Raw genomic sequence first — 20443 nt, forward strand, 5'->3', positions numbered from 1 at the left:
GCGATTAATTCTGAGATATTTCTAATACCATGCATATACAGAAGTAATAAAGCTATTAAAGAAAATGGTGTGAAGAAAAGACCTTGACCCAAAATCATCTCTGGGGTAATTTGAACGATTAGAGAGAAATCATGCTAGGAATAAACCTGACCTCAATGTCAGTATTTTAAATCTGAGTGATTTTTAAAGGTAGTAGAAAAGACTTTGTGAAATTACAGATGTTATTTAAATAACAGTGTGATTCAAGAGGATGTGAACATATGCTCAAGCATTCAGCTAATATGACGGAGCTCAAGACCCTGAGCAGAATGAGCACTTTAACGACTACAGGTATTTAGGCATTTTATTGAGGTGGCATCCAGTAGACTGTGGTGAATAATAGACAAGAAAAATGCTCTCTGGGCTTATTTGAGACCAAATTAAAAATAACATAATTGTGAAGCAAATTGTAACAGGGAGGGTCATATATTACAGATGTAATCCCAAAGAAGATACCATTCGAAGTGCTTCAGAAATACTTAGTATGTTTTCTCATTGGCTGATCTTGCATTTAGGCAGGATAAGAGGTTTCCTGGAGGCATCAGAGACGGAAATATTCTAGAAGGGACTGAGGAAGTGGGAACTGAAAACCAGCAAGGGACTGTTCTGAGGAACGAAATGGAGGTTGCAAAGCACAGTAATTCACAGGTAACTTTTCTTTCATTGTTTGCAGGTGGGAAGGTTCAGGTCAATTAAGGGGACAGTTCCTGACCACATTCATATATCACAAACTAGAACGCAGAATGTTCTCAAGCTCCCTGCCCAGGTGCAGATATCTTTTAACTGGGTATATCCTTCTGCTGGATATTTGCTTAGCTCTGATGAGAATGTCTGAGTTGAATAGCCACAGTTTCCCTTGTGTCCTCCCTGCAATGTGGCAACAGCAATCACACAGCAGTGGAGGCTGGTGTTTTGGGGAACAATGAGCTTCAGTGTCCGTTGCTTCCCAGGGCTGCTGCTCAAACACTTGGTCCTCTGCCGGGGCCTGATAACTCTATCCTTTATATTGGAGTATATAGCTTGATAAACAAAACTGATTCCCTCTGGTTAGTGCAGAAGGCAGGTCCCATCCAAGAAACACAGCAGTTGGAATATTGTTCATGCATCATCTTGTTTCTGGAAGAATACTGCACATCAGTGTGCCTTTCTTCTTTCTTTTTTTTTTTTAAGTTATTATTTCAATTTTGTACTGTATTTGCACTTTGCTGGTGGGAAAGTCCCAGGTCACAAGCATTAATGCGAGCTTAACATCTTACACACTCTCTTTCCAGCTCAGGACAGAAACAATTTTCCTCAGTCACTAAACCTCTTAAAGGCATACAATTCATGGAAGAGGTTACATTTGACAGCCACAGAGTGTGATACCACTACATGAAGAATTTTGCCAGTGATTTCAAGTCAGCATACTGAAAAAGAGGTTTATAAGAACTCAGACCAAATAAGAGAAAAACAATACTGGCATAAAGTAAGACTATCACAGAATCTAGTACTGACAGGAACTGGAGCTTCAGAAGCGGATGCAAGGAGTTTTGTGCTCATGCAGCTGGAAAAAAACTGCATGAAGGGTACATTTTATCTTAACCCCTGGTAAGTATTGGCCAGCTTAGTCCTTCAATTAACGGAGGTTCTATCCCTTATAATTACCAAATACCAGTGCCAGTGCTGTGATCACTTACTGCATTGATGTTCAAAGTTATCAGTGGAACTACATAAGAGGAGACTGTACTAATATCTACCTGTAGAGAGGGAATGCTCAGACCCATGAAGCAATACAGACCACGAGCCCAGAGCAACAGTGTAGGAGGTGCAGATAAAACAACTTGCAGCTGACGAGATCAACTTTTATAATTAATTTCTGGAGCAAACTGAACATATCAGGAAGCTAACCATGTTTAGGTGAGCATTTTTCAGTATAGTGCTTGTTAGAGATTAATCATTTCAGAAAGTGACATGCAAAAATCTACTACTTGCTTCCCTCTCAATAAGGCCTTACCATAGATAGTATTTTCTATTTATTTTGTAGGAGAGAAAGTCCAAGAATAAAAAAAGCCTAGCAGAACTCTTTCTTTTGATGTTCTATTTCATGAAATTGGAACTTGCAAAAAACACCTGTTAGTGCAGACAGAGAAGTTATGCCGAGTTATGTTCAAAAGTAAAGATTTATTTCTTATCAAAAGATAATATGATGTTTAGGAATACAAAAAAAATCTAAAACCCCCAAAAAATGAAAACCTACAGTGGCTATTATAGAGAAAAGATAATCACAGAAGCCTCTCTTTGTGAATGTCTGTCAGCTTGAAGCTGAATATGAGTAAGAAGAAATGCTGCCAGGGCACAGCAGGCGTGTCGGAAGTGACCATTAAAAAGTTCTCAGATAATGAAGTATCCCCTTCCCCTTGACAGAAATGATGAACATGGATGAGTGAACTGGCTGATATTACTTGGAATGAAAGAGTTCAAATCTGCTTGCTGAGCTGTTACTTGTTAGTGGATGTCATGCAGAAAAACAGGATCACAATATATCATCCCTGTTCATCATAGGGTTCTACTGAGAGCATTCTAAATACATTAGCCTCCAAATGCACCAGATACTTCCATTTTAACAGTTTATATGCTGCTTTTTTTTTGTAGGTAACCAATAGCCTATTAACCACACAGTTTTCTATGGTGTACCAAAAGGAATAACAGAAATCTGGGGTTATTTATGACCAGAAATGGGGTATCCTACACAACATACTAGCAAAAAAAAATTCATAAATAATTTTGACAAAACTCGTATTCACCCTTCTTGCAGAAGACTCTAGTATTTTGTTGTACTGAAAATTAAAACACAGCATCTCAGGGAAAGTTATATATAAAAAAAGAACTGGCAAAAGATTTTATATCAAAAGGGAAAGCTTGTGAATTTATGTGCACAATTTTCCATTTGAAATTCTATTTAGACATCTTTTGTTCATTCTGGAAAGAACTATGTAAAATGTGTTGCCTTTACTTGCCTATCAGTTCTGCTGAAACAATTAAACTCTTGCATTATAGAATGAAAAGGAAAAAGTACAATTTGTTTTCCTTTCACAAAGTCGAAGATTTAAATCTATGGTCTATCACTTAAATAGGCCCCATGTTTAAAATATGGTTCTTGCATATTTTGGACAAAATTTATGTGTCAATATACTATTCCCCAAAACAGATAGACCATTCTGCACAAAGAAATGGCTGGTGGTAGAAATGTTCAATAAATATCTAGGAAACTGAAAATAGCAGGAACAATTTTTATGTGTAATGCAGTACATTTTATAAGGGAAAGTTTTTGTAACATATACAGAATTACACACTATTTGCCCCCTTGTGCTAATGGAAGCTGTTCATATCACTCCCTGCATGCTATACTGAAAGTACTTTGCTCCCCCAGGTCTCGCAGTTAAAACAAATTTGGTATTGTAGACTTTCGACTGATTCAAAACAACAGAGAGACAAATGGATGTTTAATGCACAGGCATTGCAAGTCTGATCCTAAAATCCACTGAAGTCTGTGGGAAGCTTTTCACTTCTTTAAATGGGAATCAGATTAGCCTCCCAGGCGTCGCTTGGCAAAGCCACAGTTAAAACATATAACAGTGTTTGTATTACAAACATCAACTTTCACTGGGTTATAATCTCAGTCATAAATATTCACTCTGGACTCAGCTCTTGCTATATTCTGTAGACCAGTTCTTAAAAGTGGGTTGGATAGCTCATAAATTATTAGCAGCACAGATCACATTCTTTCAATGGGAAAACACAGCGATTATTTATTTATGTATGGATAATGCATGTGTGTATGTGTGTTTGCATACTGGATGCAGAATGACACGCTGAACAACTCATCACAGAGTGTGCAGTTTACCACCACAGTCCTTTCCCAACCTCTCCCCATTTCTTTGTTACACAAAATCTTTGACTACTACTGCATGCCAGTGCCCCTTCAGTCCAGCTCTCTGAATGTGAGACATGGGAAGAAATTCTATTCCAAAGACACTTATGTTAAAGTGTGCATCAGTACCTACCTGTGAGTGAGCTCCTGAGGCACCCACTATAGGCAAAGGTTATCTAGTCAATACAGTCCATCACACCTAGACGGATTCATCTCAGCCTGAGATATTGGACAGCAAACTGCTCCCTATACTTCACGGAATGTGTTGGCTGGATCTGCACTGGCTATAACTATGAAGTAGATTGACCATGGATGGACCCCACATGCCCACCAAAGCCACTCTATCACTCCCTTCCCCAGCTGGACAGGGGAGAGAAAATATAACAAAATCTTCACGGGCTGAGATAACGACAGTGAGAGACCACTCACCAGTTACTGTCACAGGCAAAACAGACTCAGTTTGGGAAAGTTAGTTGAATTTATTGCCAATCAAATCTGACTAGGATAATGAGAAATAAACACAAATCTTAAAATCTTCTGCGCATCCTTCCCTTCCTCATTGGCTCAAATTTACTCCTGAGCTCTCTATCTCCTCCCTCTGAGCAATGCAGTGGGGTGGGGAGTGAGGGTTGCAATCAGTTCATAAAATGCTGTCTCTGTTGCTTCTTCCTCCTCAGGGGAGGACTCCTCACACTCTTCCCCTGCTCCAGTGTGAGGTCCCTCCAGAAGGAGACAGTCCTCCATGAGCTTCTCCTGTGTGAGTCCTTCCCACAGCTTCCCACAGCTGCAGTTCTTCACACTCTGCTCCAGCCTGGGTCCCTTCCATGGGTGCAGCCCTTCAGGCACAGACTGCTCCAGCCTGGGTCCCCTGTGAGGTCACCAGTCCTGCAGCAAACCTGCTCCAGTGTGGGCTGCTCTTTCTACAGGGCCACAGGTCCTGCCAAGAGCCTGCTCCAGAGCGGGCTTCCCATGGGGTCACATCCTCCTTCGAGCACCCACCTGCTCCACTGTGGACCCCTATGGGCTGCAGGAGCACAGGTACCTTATCATGGGCTGCACCACAAGCTGCAGGGGCATCTGTGCTCTGGTGCCTGGAGCACCTCCTCTCTTCCTTCTGCACTGATCTGAGTGTCAGCAGAGCTTTTCTCTCACATACTTTCACTCTTCTCTCCCAGGTGCAATTTCCATTGCACAGCAACTATTTTGCTTTCTTAAATACATTATCCCAGAATCTCTACCACTACCTCTGATGCGCTTGGCCTTGGCCCACAGTGGTTCTGCCTTGTAGCTGGCTGACATTGGCTCTGTTGGACATGGGGGAAACTTTAAGCAGCTTCTCACAGAGCCACCCCAATAAACTCCCTTGCTACCAAATCCTTGTCATGCAAACACAATATACTATAATGGGATCTTGGAAAACTAGTTCACAACAAAACTTCATGTGTTTTAATCTGGAACAGACTTCCAGCTGTGCTGTTTGCATCTGCTACCAGAAAAATGGCTGGAGCTATTGGCGCTCATTGTAAAAAGAGGCACAACAACCTTGAAACCAGTGCACCGAGTTACTTTTTATGCTCTTCTCATTCCCCACATTTCTATAAATTCCTACTGTTGTGGTTTAAATCAAGTCCATACACAGCTTGTTCACTCACTCCCCCCCTCGCTGCCCCAACTCCTGGAGAGTTAGGAAGGAGAATCCAAAGAATGTAGCCCCCACGGGTTGAGATAAGCACAGTTAGATAAGCACAGTTTAATAGCTAAGGTATAACACAAATTACTCCTGCTACTACTACTACAAACAATAAGGATAAAGCAAATAACAAGTGAAGAGAATACAACACCTCACCAGCCACTGACCCATAACTCACCCCACCCTGCCCGACCGAGCACCGACTGATACCTCCTCCAACCCCCCAGAGCTCCAGCCCTTCTGGGTCTCTCCCGGTTACCTCCTGGGTATGACGTGCTATGGTATGGAATATCCCTGTGGCTAGCTTGGGTCAGGTGTCCTGCCTCTGCTTCCTCCCAGCCTCCCATCCTCCCTGCCTCTTTGGCTAGCTTGGGTCAGGTGTCCTGCCTCTGCTTCCTCCCGGCCTCCCCTCCTCCCTGGCAGAGCATGAGGTTCAGAAAAGGCCTTGGACAAACCAAACATTTGAGCAGTAAATAAAAACATTGCTGCTATCCACACCGTTCCCAGCCTGAAAGTCAAAACACAGCACTGCACCAGCTACCAAGAAGGAGAAAAATGACTGCTACTGCTCAAACCAGGACACCTACTGTCTCATCCTTTTCACCTTACTTGATCCTTTCCTAGGGAGCACTGAGGTGTTGCTATTGCTACAGACTTGAAATTAATTTTATAAAGTAACCAATTTGGATGACGGAGTTCAAAAGCTCATAATCCTCCAGAATTGGGGCAAGAGTGACAAGCGTAACTGAGAATGTGAGGTATCAGTCTCTGATACCCTGTGTCAAGAATGAGCACCCACTTTGGAGCAGTACCTTGCTCCTAAGCAGACCATCAGGTCTGAAACAGAGGGGAAAAATTGTTCTGTTTCTGCTGAGCAAGCAATGCCATCTGCTTATGTCACCTCCTCTGAGGTGCAAGTGTTTTCCAAGATCCCTGGAAATTTTATGGGTCATCCAGGAGCAGCCATTGTTTGTTGAATGGTGAATAACTGCCCAAGAGTGTGCTGGTCCTCAGAGGCGGAAGAGGGCGAGTATGTTATTGGGAAGCATTTGGCTACCTCAACTCTCCATGGTGGTTCACCATGCTCAATCAGGCAGATTAGCTATGCAATATGTAATGAGATGTCTACCTGCGAGCCTGAGTAGCTCAGCATCTAGGAGCAAGTTGCAGGTTGTCAGATACTAGCCACCAGCTCTGGCACACTGACATCCTCCTGTCCTACTAGCCAGAGCTTGTCCCATGTGAACAATCAAGCAGGTCCCACAGTACCTGGAAACCTTTATCCTGTGTTGGAGTTTCAGGATGAGCTGAAGGGGAAATGCAGCAAATTATGCTTGAATTAGAGACCTACATAACTGAGGAGATAAGTCACATTTAGGTAAGTCCATTTATTATTGGACCCACCTGGTGCTTTAGTTTGGGCCCTCAGTCAGCCAAGAATGTGTGACTTGAGTTTCTTTTTCACATTTTGTTATAAGAGTAAACCTTTCTAACAGATTTTGGCATCAGCTGTTTTATTTGCCTTTGTTTCAGTGGCATGTTGACTTTTTCAGTCCTTTATGAACTATCAATACCCTTATGAACACTTTCCAGATAAATCCATCAAGCTCCTTTTCTCTTTCATGTCTCACTAACTCTGTCCCTGGGATACAGCCACCATGTTCTCAGTCAGTTCTGGGAATGCACATTAGTACAGAATTGCATGACCTGTGCTTTTGTCACCTACCTGGTTAAATGAGATACGGGTTAGTTTAATTGCAAATCTTTGAGGGAACAGCCTTGGGATGTGTAAGTTCTCAAGGTTTAATGCTCTTTATAGCCTTTCAGTAAGACCTATAAGAATGACTTTGAGTTGACTGACAGTAGTATAAAGTGTGCAGCAAAAATAAATGTTCTGCAAAAGCATTTTCATGCTTTACTTTTAAACTGCTTGTTGGGTAAAATGGAAATATTTAATGTAAAAATACTTTAATTCTTGGATACCTAAGATAAGCAAAATATGTAAACTTGAGTTTTAAAAGGCCAGATTTTCCTAATGAAAGCCAGGCTCAAATTTGCAGGAGGCAGGGGTTGGTTTGTCATTTTGCTTTTGTTTTATCTTTTTTACTTGAAGGAAATGGACGACTTCTATGATGATTCTATACACAAAATGAGGGGCTGAAAGCATATTTTAAGGATTTCAGACATCTCATAGTTTAATGCAATAGATGATATTGTACCCTGCATGATTAAACAAAAACAACCCTAAGGATCTTTAGTGCTATCTATTCTGCATCAGCAAATGATTTAATCAACTGTGACTATAGCCAGACAGTAAACATATGTTACTCCTCCCTCAAGAAGAAGTAGATCTACCCTTGTTTGTTGATTCAAGCATGTTGTACACTTCAAGATTATTAGCCAGTCACCCATGCTTTTAAATACAGAGATCTATTTGCTTGAAGAAAGATCTGAAAGTACTTGCAGGGAAGGGAATAAGAGATCTGAAGAAGCAAGGTGGCTATTATCCACCTGAGAATGGAAATCCTTTGCCAGCCTCTAACTATACTGGTAGATTTTTACAAGAACACTCTTGGCAAGAAAGTGGTGCCTGGTTTTGCTCTCAGAAGCACAAGCTGCTGAAAACGACACTGTGGAGCAATAAAGCAATTGATACACTGATGCTGTAACATAATTTTCAGGGGAGTCACTTGCTGCAGGGCATGTTTCACAGCATGGCACTACAAAGCAGTGGTTACTTTTGGTGATATGAGTATTACATATAAATACATTCAGTACATAGCAAACTAACCACAAAGATGACAGGCACTTGCTCTCCTTCAATATTTTTCTGCTTTTCTTCCCTAGTGTTTCACTGATGCACTGAGGTGCTTGATGCTCCCTTTAGTAGACAATTTGTACCTTTTTGCACAATCTTTTAAACACACTGTCGCTTAATTGGTGGTTCTGCCATAAACAGGGACCAACAGTAGGGTTTTCCAGGGCTCAAACACCTAACTCCCATTAATTATAGGCTATACCCCAGCAGTGAACTCCATATCCTGCATTAGACACCAGCACTCCCAGCACTGACTGTCATGCTAAAAGTTGTGGAGGTCTCATGTTGCATCAAATACTGGGAACACACAATCTGCCCTCCCTTCTACAACACTTATAGCAACGCCTTCATCCTCTTGGTCTTTGAAGGAAAAAGGAAGAGGTTTTTTTTTTTTCACAATTTCCCTGAGAAACAGGGAGAGAAAACTATTAAAACTGAACCCCCAACACCAAAGAAGTATCATCAAACTCACAAGCCCTATTAAATCCCAGTTGCTGCATTGTTTGTAGCACTTCAGTGGCTCTGCCAAAGCTGTCTATCTGTCAGAGACTAGAAAGGTAGCCAGTCTTGTACCCTCTCAGAGGCACTCAGTCCTGCACTGTGATTCTTCTACTGGCTTAGGTGAAGGGCAAGGCAGCAGCTCTATTACCCAGGGACAATCTCAATGAGCTCTATATGCTCTCTATATGCTGCATACCAGAATTTCCTCAGTTGCTATTTTGATTAAGGTGAGGTTTTTCAGCCTCACTTTGATCCCTGTGAAGGTAATGGAGCAAATCCTCCTGAAAACCATCTCCAAAGATATTAACAGCAAGAAGGCAACTGAGAGTAGACAGCATGGGTTTACAAAGGGGAAATCATGCTTGAAAAACCTAATAGCTTTCTGTGATGAAATTATTAGCTTACTGAATGAAGGGAGAGTAACGGATACTGTTTATCTTGAATTCAGCAATGATTTCAACATTGGACATTGTCTCCTTTAGCATCCTCATAAATAAATTGATTGACAAGGTACAGACTAAATAAATGGACAGTGAAGTGGACTGAAAATAACTACTGACCTCAGAAGGCTGTGATCAACAGCACAGAATCCAGCCTGAAGCCAGTCACTGGAGGTGTACTGAGGGGTCAATACTATGATAAATACATTTTAACATCTTTATCAGGTGCCTGGATGATGGGACAATATACACCACCAGCAGGTTTGCAGGTGATACAAAACTGGGAGGGGAGCTGCTGATACGACAGATGGCTTTTCTGCCATTCTGCACTTAATGTAAGAAAACACTTTTAAACTGTGTTTTTAACTGTCAGGGTAGCAATGAACTGGCACAGTTGCCCAGAGAGGTTATGAAGTCTCTATCCTAGGAGATACTTAAAACCTGAGTGGACACAACCATGAGAAACCTGTTGTAGGTGACCGACCCTGCTCTAAGCAGGGGGTGGACTAGAAGATCTTTAGAGGCTTCCTTCTTCAGCTGTTCTCTGACTCTTAATGAGGAGCTAGAATGTCTATTCTGCTTTGAATAAACCATATTCACTGTTCTGGGGTTCACTGTTATGAAAGGAAAAAAAGGCTTAAGTACTTTTACTACAAGAACTGTAATTACTGTGCAATGTAAGCAATACTTGCCTCTTCTGTGGTTGTGTTAAAGCCCTGCCCTGCCCATCACCAGAAAGAAAAACCTAAACAATGAAACCAACCAAACTAAAAGCTAAACAAAAACCCCAGAAAATTATATCTTTTATGGAAAAAGTCACTTCTGTTGAAGATGTACACTTATGCTTGGGGCAACATATAATATCAAGTCCACAGACCACGTAGGTGAAGAAACAACTAGTTTGTAAATGTCTTTCAGGTTTTGGCAGGAAATCAATGCCAAACTGCTGCCCTGTGACAGCTGTGGAACTTGTCCAGGTATGCTAAAACAGCTGAGAGTGGTCGAAGAGTATTTGAGCAAAAAGTGTGGAGCCTATAAAGCTTCTGTACTTACAGGGTTGGCACCTAAATACCTCACAGCTCTCTTTAGGCACCTCTTTTGGTTATAGCTCTTTATCCCCCTCTTTCCGAAAGAGTACACTTCACTTTGTGAAATCCATGATTTGCCAGCAGATGATGGCAAACTTGTATCTCAGGAGTGGAAGAAGAGTCTGTCAGGCTGCAGAAGTTAGCATCATGCCCAGGATTGGAGCTGGCAGCTTGTGCTGGAACACCAGCTGCTACCCATCCACACCAAGTCCTTGGATCCCTGTGTCTCCATAAATATAATTCTGCTGACCCTTCTTCTGACTCTACTGCTTTCCATACTTGTTATGTGTCAGTGTGGGGACTCTTTCAGCAGTTCTTCTGTGAAGCTCAAGCAAACCACGGTGTCACTACAAGGGCTTCAACAGTGCAGTGCTGACTTTTTGTAGGGCTAAGAAATTTAATCCAGAAGAAATGTCTGTGGCCACCTTAATGACTTTGAATCTTTTAGTTGTTGAACCAGGTCTTGCTTTTGAGTTCACAAATGACTTTCCTCCAGTGCCTTTCCTGAAAACGTAACAGTAAATGGCTCCTTTCTGAGAAGTTTACTATATGACCAACTAAGATTTGCTCTCAATGCCTAGTGAAAATGATGATAGGTAAATCTCCAGCAATCTGGAATAACTGAACCTTTACATGGAGGTTACATATATTATCAAAATGTTAGATCAGGCTAATCAATACCAAGTAAGAATAAAATGTGGTTCAAATTACATTCAGCACACTCCATTTCAATCAGGGAAGAAAGGAGGAAATGCACAATAAAAAATTTCCCCCTTAAACTTAATTTTACTGTTATGGACAACTGCATATGTCAGCATGACTCATTCCTTTCTATTGTTAAAGCACATTAACCATTTAAGATACTGGATTTTTGGGGAGGCTAATTAGCAATTAGATGATGTTTCCAGTGTGTTTTCTTCCAAGTGTCATTCCTTTCCTTCCTACCTTTTCAACTATATACATACATTTTTCAGTGCAATATAGTGTACAGTATTAAACCAGATAAAGTATAGATGACAGCCACAGCTGGTTATTAATATTGATGCTCATCTAATTAAATATTATAACCCTGGGGTGTTAATTTAAAGCCTCTTCAGTAAGAATCTAGCAAATTTGAATGCATTATCTACATGATAGAAATAAATCATCCTGGAAACAATTCTGTAACACTTAGTCATTTGAGAAAATTAATTTTCTTAAAAATACAGTTTTACATCAATTAATTAAGTTTACACCTTTAAATTGAGAAAGCAATCTTCTTTCTGTGCTGCTGTGGTACTTCACTATAGAAAACAGAGACTTTTGTGGCTGATGTTTAGTAAGAAATTATAGAATTTAGGAATTACAAATAATACCAGATCCCAGAAATAACACTTAGTCATTAGCGAGTTTCTTATCTCATGCTAGATAATCTAGATGTTTGTAGGAATATTTTTCCCCCATTTTTTATTTCCTTCTCTGTAATACCAGATATTAACTCTTCTGTAACCAGTGGTTTACCAGGCCTGTTTATATAGCCTAAAACTAGACATAATCCATTATATCTTAAATGAAATGCAATGCAGCTACATTAAATGCTTTTTCATTGGGAATAGTAGATTGAGAATACTGCATGTCATGATGCAATAGTTTTTATTTTTAATCAAAGGATTGAGACTGGCAGTTCAGATTCAAGCTAAACATATTTCATTCAGCCTCCATTCCCTGGTGTAACACAACAAAGTCAATAGCAATGTTCCAACCCATCCCCCTCCTCCTCTTCCTACAAATCAATTGTGTTTGTTCACTTATCACCTTCTGGATCATACTTCATTTCTCTTTTGGAGCATCAAATGTGATACAGAATAGCTACTACCTATTTGTTGTAAATTGCTTCTTGCTGCAGATTCTTATTCCTTTGCTGTGTAATTCATATCATTTCTAATCTCAGGGTCTAATAACAGATAAGAGCTTTTCAAAGATACTAGACCAAATGTGTATTTTTCTTCAGGAGTTTGGCAGGGGTCTGATCCACTTAAATACCATCTAAATACAGACTGCAGTTGAGTCTGCCCTCTGTCCAAGATCATCTGTCTTACAGAGATTTACATGCATTATGCACTTTCCTATTTGTGCTGGAAGTTAAGTTAAAAAGTACCCCCATAGTTGGGTGACCCTAATGATCCCTTGTGATCATTGTTATGTAGGCAGGCACTTGAACTCTTCCTTTGCTCCCTGAGAAAGCAGAAGAACTAGACCTGAGCAGAAACATAATTGGCTTTACCTGCCAGTGACAGGAGTTTGTAGATATGGAAGTGTGACAGGAAGGACTTCTGCTCCCAAAGTGAGACTGCTTAGGTGACTGTTTTTTCAGACCAATGGTAATCTAATGCATTTTAATGCAACTGGCTCTGTAAGTCTGTGTCTTTCTTCTTCTAGCAAATATTACAGCTAAGATACAGTCTGACTTCTTTTATCTGACTTGCTGACATTATGAACACATGAAAGCTACCAAGGCAGAAGATTAAAAGAATTCTAAGCAACCTATCAATCAGTTGAATATTTAGTCTGCAGAAATCTTATTTAAAGATTTATGGAACTAAAATTCCAGGTGTGGAAGAAATAGCTGGCAAAAAAATACCTGGATGATCACTTCTCTTTTTCACCCCCCCCTTCCTTTTTTTCCTGTAAACATGCATTTTTTGTTGTTGTTGTTGAAACAGAAAGGTAATACAAAACTGCAAAATTAAATTGGATGTGACTGTTACAATGAAACATGAAAATTTATCTTTTTAGTGATCTTTTTGTTGTTTAAAAAACAAAAGAGAGAAAAAGGTTTTAATATAAAAATAGCCTCCTCAAACAGTATTTTCCCCACACATATGCTATTTTGAGACTGAATATGTTGTCTCAGTAATGTCATTGTCAATCTGAAATTTCAGTACAGAACCAGTTCAAGTCATGGATCCATGAGTCAGACCACATAACAACTGAAATAAAACCGAGTTGAATAAGGAGTTTAGACACTGTGATGCCAAGAATTACTGTCTCCAGTTTGAAAATGTCTGGCTCCAAAGTGGAACCATTTGAGCATCTTGGGTTTCAGTTTAATACTTAGGTATTGCTTAGTATTATTTAATACTAGGTACATCCAGGCACCTGTAAGAAGCTAAAAAACAAAAAAAAAAAAAAAGCACCTTATATGTTTAGGAAGGAGAAAACTACATATGAGGCAATGATTAAACTTTTTAATAAGAAGCACCAAGCATATGGCCTAGTAACAGACTCTTGTAACAGTTTAGAGGTACCACACTCTCACCTTTAGTTGTAGCTTCAAACCTTCCTCTAAGGGAAGGCTTCCAGCTCCTTTCAAAACTTCTTTCACAAATGGAGGAGAAACCCGTCTTTCCTTCTGGGACCCAGCAGTAGGAGGAAATATTCTGCCCATTTACACACAGGGACTTAGTATCCCAGTATTTGAATTTTTGTTTTCATTTTATAATTAGAAAAAATAATGCATTCCTGTGCTAGAAAAGTAGCCTGCCTGTCCTTCAAGGGTATCCTGATCAGCAAGAGAAAGGTTATTCCTGTGTTTCTTCACAGTGTGACAACCAGTATTCCTCCTCTTCTTCCTCCTCCTTCACCCCAAAGCACCCCCACAGCTGCAGAGCTGTACACTGACCATGAACCAGAGGTTAAACTCCATTTTTGTGGTTAATGCAGCCTTGAGAAGAACCGACAACATGCTGGGTTTGAATCCCCTCAGCAGGTGACAGAATTAAACAAAGTCTTACAGTCACTTTGTTGTTGTATTAAGCATTACTGTGAGGGTGGTGAGGTACTGGAATGGGTTGCCCAGGGAGGTAGTGAATGCTCCATCCCTGGCAGTGTTCAAGACCAGGTTGGATGAAGCCTTGGGTGATATGGTTTAGTGTGAGGTGTCCCTGCCCATGGCAGGGGTGTTGGAACTAGATGATCTTGAGGTCCTTTCCAATCCTAACTATTCTATGATTCTATGATTTCCTCAGACTGTTCTCTTTTTCTCTTTTGAAGAGACACCTCCCACTTCATTTTGTAAAGATCACAGATTTGCACTGCTATGGTGATAACCTCTGTAAGACTTGGTCCCACAACAAAACTGTGCCATATGATGACTGGAAAATGAAACCTGATTTAATTTAGTGCTGCTCTTTCTGACTTGATAAGATAAAGGTGTACCAGGGAAATCGAATATTGGGAAAAGGTGCATAAGGAATGTAAATTCCTCCAGGGCATTCTGGACACTGCATGCTCATATTTGGGATTACTGTCTGGGATTTAGAGTTAGTTCACAGTTTAGGCCAATAATCATGTTTTGGATGTAGCCCATTGAGTCCTTTCTACACACAATATCTTGAATTGAAAGGCAGCCTAACTACTTAAGGCTTCTGAGAGGACTGCTGTCAAGTCACAGAGAATAGATAGCAAAACATTTTTTTCCTCCCCTAAGAACTTTGCTTTATTAACAACACAACATTTTCGGTAGATGAGTGCTGAAAATGATAGGAACAAAATACCAATAGTTCAGGAAATGGATCCAGAGCAGTGACCAGCTAAACAATCATAATGTGGTTTTGGGATCCTGGAGTTCATTCTCCCTGTCAAAGTGGCAAGCAGCAGCTTGTACAAAGAATGGGGATTACAACATATTCTCTTATCTGTCAACATATGGTAGGAGGAGGCTTTCACAAAGACATTTTTAGTAAGCCCACCAGGATAGAAGGACAATTACCCGTTGTGAGCAGATCAAATGAGAAAACTGTCACTGATGCAGCATTTTTCCTGTGACAGCACTTGGGATCTAGATGCAGTTCTGTATACAGGGACTTAACTGAGTGAGCTCTATTATAACTTCTATGCATTTCCTTGATTACATCAGGCATTAAAATATGCAGAATTGCATTTTGTAAAAGCTGATTTTCAGATGAAGACAAAGAAAAGGCAGGAGAAAAAGAGTCTTCTGTTCAGGAAAATGCTAGAAAACAAGTAAAAAGATGGAATATCATATTAACTTCTGTGTTTGTTATATATATTTTTATAAATATTCTTCAAATAAAGCACTAAATTAATGTCAAAGCAGATAACCATTCTATTCATCCCCAACGGGCTATTTTCTTTTCTTTGAGAGTGGCAAATCTATGATTTAAAAACACTATGAAAGGATGGCATGATGCTCTTAATGGGGAGTGAGCTATGAGATGAAGCAACATTGAACCAGATACTAACAACAAAGAAGTAACAGACTCTTTTTAAAAACACACTGAGACAGCATTATGCAGTTTATTAGGGATAAATGGTTCTGTTTGCTTAAAGACCTTATCTTCAGATAAAGTGCCAGGAAAAAAACCTTTTGTTGACAAAAATAGTGAGGAAATTTTAGTGTGGTGATCACTATTAGATGTGCTGGAGCTGAAGCACACTCCTGGAAGCATTCTTGTCTTTACCAGTCAATGGTGAACTGTAATTGTGTTCACTCTATATAAGGTAGGTGGGTTTAAATAATTTTGTCTGTGAAGACGTTGTCCTAAAACAGTTCACATTGATGTCAGCCTACCTGGCCTTGTCATGAGAATTTTCTCTTTGATACTTGTTCAACTGCACAGACTCTAAGGCAGGTGAGTTAGTAGTGAGTTAAACTCTTTCCAGCAAGGCATGAAGCAGATATCCCACCCAGCTCTCTCCTTTTCACATAATATTAGTTTCTTCTGTATTTGCAAACCCTCCCATATCATAGGAGCAGTGGATGGCACATTCGTGGACACCCGGCAACAGAGTTAGCATAGGTTTAGTACCCAAATCACAGGTTATTGACGCTAATTAATTGAGAGAACTGCACCTACCTACCTGAGTGATGACACACAGGAACCCAACCCCTCCTAAAGCCCTGGGCCCACTGCCTTCCATGACCAAATTCACTCTGCCTCCTTGCTGGTAGCGGGTGAACACACTGATGGGCTTTTGATATGCTAGACCTGCATCTTGTAGAACACTCTAAAGTGTCTCTCCAGGAGAAGTGATAGCAGCCGGCCACCGTTAGCTTGGAAGAAGCTGTACTCCCACAGCAATGTCATCTCTTTTGGCATCAGTGTTTTAAAACAACAGTGCCTGTTCTTTATATATTTATAAAGTTCTATAGAATGAAAACAAAACATAACTCAATCTCTAAAATAACTGTCTCAAAGGTATTTTAAATCCTAGATTGAATAAATGGAGATCAACAAGGCATTCGAATAAATGGAGATGAACAAGGCATTCAAAGAAATGAAATACTGAAAGAAGAGCAGGAATTTGGACAAAAACAACCTATGTAATAGTAAGTCACTAGCTCTAATAGTCTTACACAGAGCTATGTAAGAGAGGTATATTTTCTGCCATAACAAAATAATTCAGCTAGGAAATTCTGGTCACTGTAACAGGCTGCAATCTAGCTTGCAAGGCTAGATTCTTGTGAGAGAAACTCTCTTTCTCTGCATATATACAGCTCCCAACATAAATGTATTTCAGTCCAGAGTCAGACTTTTGCCCTTTGCCAAAATACAGGTAGCAAGCAAACCTGAAATTACTGATTTTACTCCCTTGGGGTAATATTTACCTCTTGTCTGGTTTTGCCGGTACTGGGAATTTGTTCAAACAGTTCTAGTCAAGACCTACTGCATATTAGAAAAGGCTGTAACACTGTCTTTCGTGGTTTATCCTTTACAGCTACTGCAGTCACGCAAAATGTCACTGGCCTCTGCTGACCCCAGTTTTTAGTAAAACAATAAGCATAATGCATTAGCTAATATACTGAAGTGTTTTGCAAAGTCCCAGGTCACTTACCATAAATCTGTGCCCTAGCTCCATTGGTAATTCTCACAGGTGTTTTCAGGTCAACCTGTTGCCAGCTTGAGTAGTGGCTGTACAAAATAGGTCAAGTGGTTAATATTCTAATGAATCTATTGCAAATAAGTCAGCTTTGTAATAAATATCTGCAAAGGTCCATTTGTCTGTAGAAAAAAAAATATTCAAGCTAAGAATTGTTTTGTTCTTTAGTAGATCTCAGGATACACTTTCTTATTGGGTCTGCAGTAGTTCTTTGACCTGAAGGTGAGGAGAGACTTTAGTTTGAAATAAGTCAGTGCCAAACAGAAACTTCTATGGAAACAAAACAATTTTCAGAAATCTACAGGAATTCAAAATGTCATCTGTAGGAATAACACAGTCGGTTAGATAGCTACTATGGTGTATACCAGTGAGGTAGAGTTTGTTCTATAGGATCTGCTTGGGTATACAATACCTGATATAAACATGAAGAAAGTCATCTCCAAAACTGGCTGATGGCAGGCACTCAGTGCTTCAGGAGGGAAGGAACCCTTGAAGACTTCCAGAAGAAGAAAGTAGTTCCCTGCAGATCTGCAGAAAGATTTTATCAGAAACCTTTGCTACCAGTAAGAAAACAAAAACTAAGAAAGTTCAGAAAAGTCCTATAAAGCAACATTATAAGGGATTGTTTAGCCAGAGACAGTACCTTTGTGTTCTGAAGGAAAAATAATCTTTAAAGAGTTATGAAGTAGTTTTTGAAGTCTGTTAGGTCCAGCAGTTATTGCTGAGAATCCCTCTACCCATCTCTTAACAGTGCAGAGACAAGTAACAAAAATTGGACTAGTATAAACAGTAAACAGTGAAATCAGGGTGACATCTCTTTAGGAAGCCTCAAGCCAACTGTGTAAATATAAATAATCAGATTGTAAATCATAGTGAAGTTTAGGTATAAATATGTAAATTGTCAGAGGATCTTCCACCCCAGACTATGCTGCTAATTCAATTACAAGAAACTGATTTGCAGTTCGATTTGAGAATGTCAGGATTACTGCTCCATTAAATATAATTGCTCCCTGAAGCAGGAAATGTGGTGGGTTAACAACTATTAAATTTTGGAAGTCCAATCAAAAATGTGGTGACATCACCTTGCCCACATCAAAACCTATTAGAAATGTGATTATGAAGAAAATCTGCACTGTACAGAAGAAGTTCAGAAAGAAACACCAGTGAACTAAAATTAGGATCTTTGAAAAAATTTCTTTCTTCAAAAGATTTCTTGGCACAGCAAGTTAACAGGTGTGCTGTAAATAGTCTACTAAATTTGTTCCCATTACAACTAAGAAAGTACATTTTCCCCTATTATAAGGAACACAGGAAATCACTTTTGAATGAGTGAAGAGCAAAGGGTCTGTTTTTTATTCTGTGACTGTATTTTTAGTGCTTACTGTTATTGTGATGATAGATTCTCACTTAGGTGGAAGTCATGAAGACAATTAGAGAAAAGGTATGCTATAATTGCTGTTCAGCATGAAGGTACCAAAATAACACACACCGAAGTACAACGTGTATGACAAATAGCTTTTCTAACACCATCAAGTCCTGGGTTATTCCACTTCTGTGGCAATGTATTTCCACTAAAACCAGTGGACTTTTAAGCCCAACAAAATACACAGGAAGAAGGTATTAGAGACACCATATTTGTGCAACATACATCAGTCTTTAAAGCCTCCTTGTGAAGAGCTGGAAGTGCCTAGTTTTAGAAATGTCAGACATTAAACTAATGCCCTAAGTAATTTGACATCAAAGGTCCTGTTTTGTTCTAAAGAGTAAAATTGCTCCCTCTATCTTTTCCTCTCTGGGAAAAGCTCATTCCGTCTGCCCAAGCAATTTGTTATCATTCTTACCTACAACACACTTTCAGCTCTCCGGCACCACAGATTTTTTTCCCTAATGTCCTTTATTCCTACTCCATATTCCCACCTGACAATACAGATGTCAGAACAGCCTCCAGTGTTCCCAATGTGAAGTGGATCAGGCATGGCAGTGTCACTGTCAGTCTTTTGCCCCAACTTCTCCTCTGATCTCTAGCATGGATTTAAATACTTTTTTTTAATAATTTCCTTCCTTTGGGCCTCTTCCTTGCTCTGGAGGAGCCACTCTTTCATCACTTGTATGGATGGTATCAGGGGAAGCAGTTTTCTGTGCTACAGCAGTGACAGAAATAATTCTAAAGGACAGGTGACCTGAAACATTAAATAGTGGGCAGATGCAGCCAAATTGCCTCAGTAAGCTCTGTGATTGTGTATGATCCTTTCCACCTGCTAATGAATATGCATGTGGAAAATAAGAAACTCATTTTTTTTTAACTATGTTGAGCATGCATTGGTAGTGAATAAATCAGAATGATAAAGTGTGAAGTCATCCATATTTAAGATTCAACAGAAAAGGACAGTTGTAATCTGCCCAGGAATAAATATAGGCTCAGAAGCAGAAAGCAGCTGAATGTCAGAAGGAGATCTGTAACACTTAGTAAGCGTTCAGGTCTGGGACAGGTGAAAGGGTAGTTTTCAGGTAAGTTTACAGATGGGATGCAGTTGTCTGAGGCTATAATTTCCATAATGCCAATGAGCCTGGTGCTTCCTTTCAATTCCACAGACTATGTTGGCAGGCTGAAAAGAACTGTGTGTGCAATTAGCAGCAAAAAGAAATTAATCTGAGAAGACAAAGGCTATCATCAAAGGATAACACAATAAGAAAAAAGACAAGGCTGATGATAAAAATGTAATGGGAACCGGCAGAAGAGAACAGCCACAGCTGTAAATTTTGGCATAACTTTGGGCTTTATTAGAAGAACAGAATCAGACTGTGTTAGGAAATTTGTGTCTCTTGGATTTCCTACAATAAGGATCAAACATAGTTGAGATAACAAAATTAATAAATAAAACTAGTTGAATACATTATCAGCTTCTACATAATCCTGGACTAAAACACTTTGATACTTAAATATTGACCCTTTCCTAATGACAGCTCCGTTTCTGCCACCTAGCTTATCATACAATGCACAAGCTCTGGCAGTACTCAGTTGTAATGTAAAACCCAGTTAGATTATGAAACTCAATATTCTCTTGATTATGGCAC

Source organism: Melopsittacus undulatus, chromosome 5 (assembly GCF_012275295.1).
Source record: "Melopsittacus undulatus isolate bMelUnd1 chromosome 5, bMelUnd1.mat.Z, whole genome shotgun sequence".
In the NCBI taxonomy this organism is placed as follows: Eukaryota; Metazoa; Chordata; class Aves; order Psittaciformes; family Psittaculidae; genus Melopsittacus; species Melopsittacus undulatus.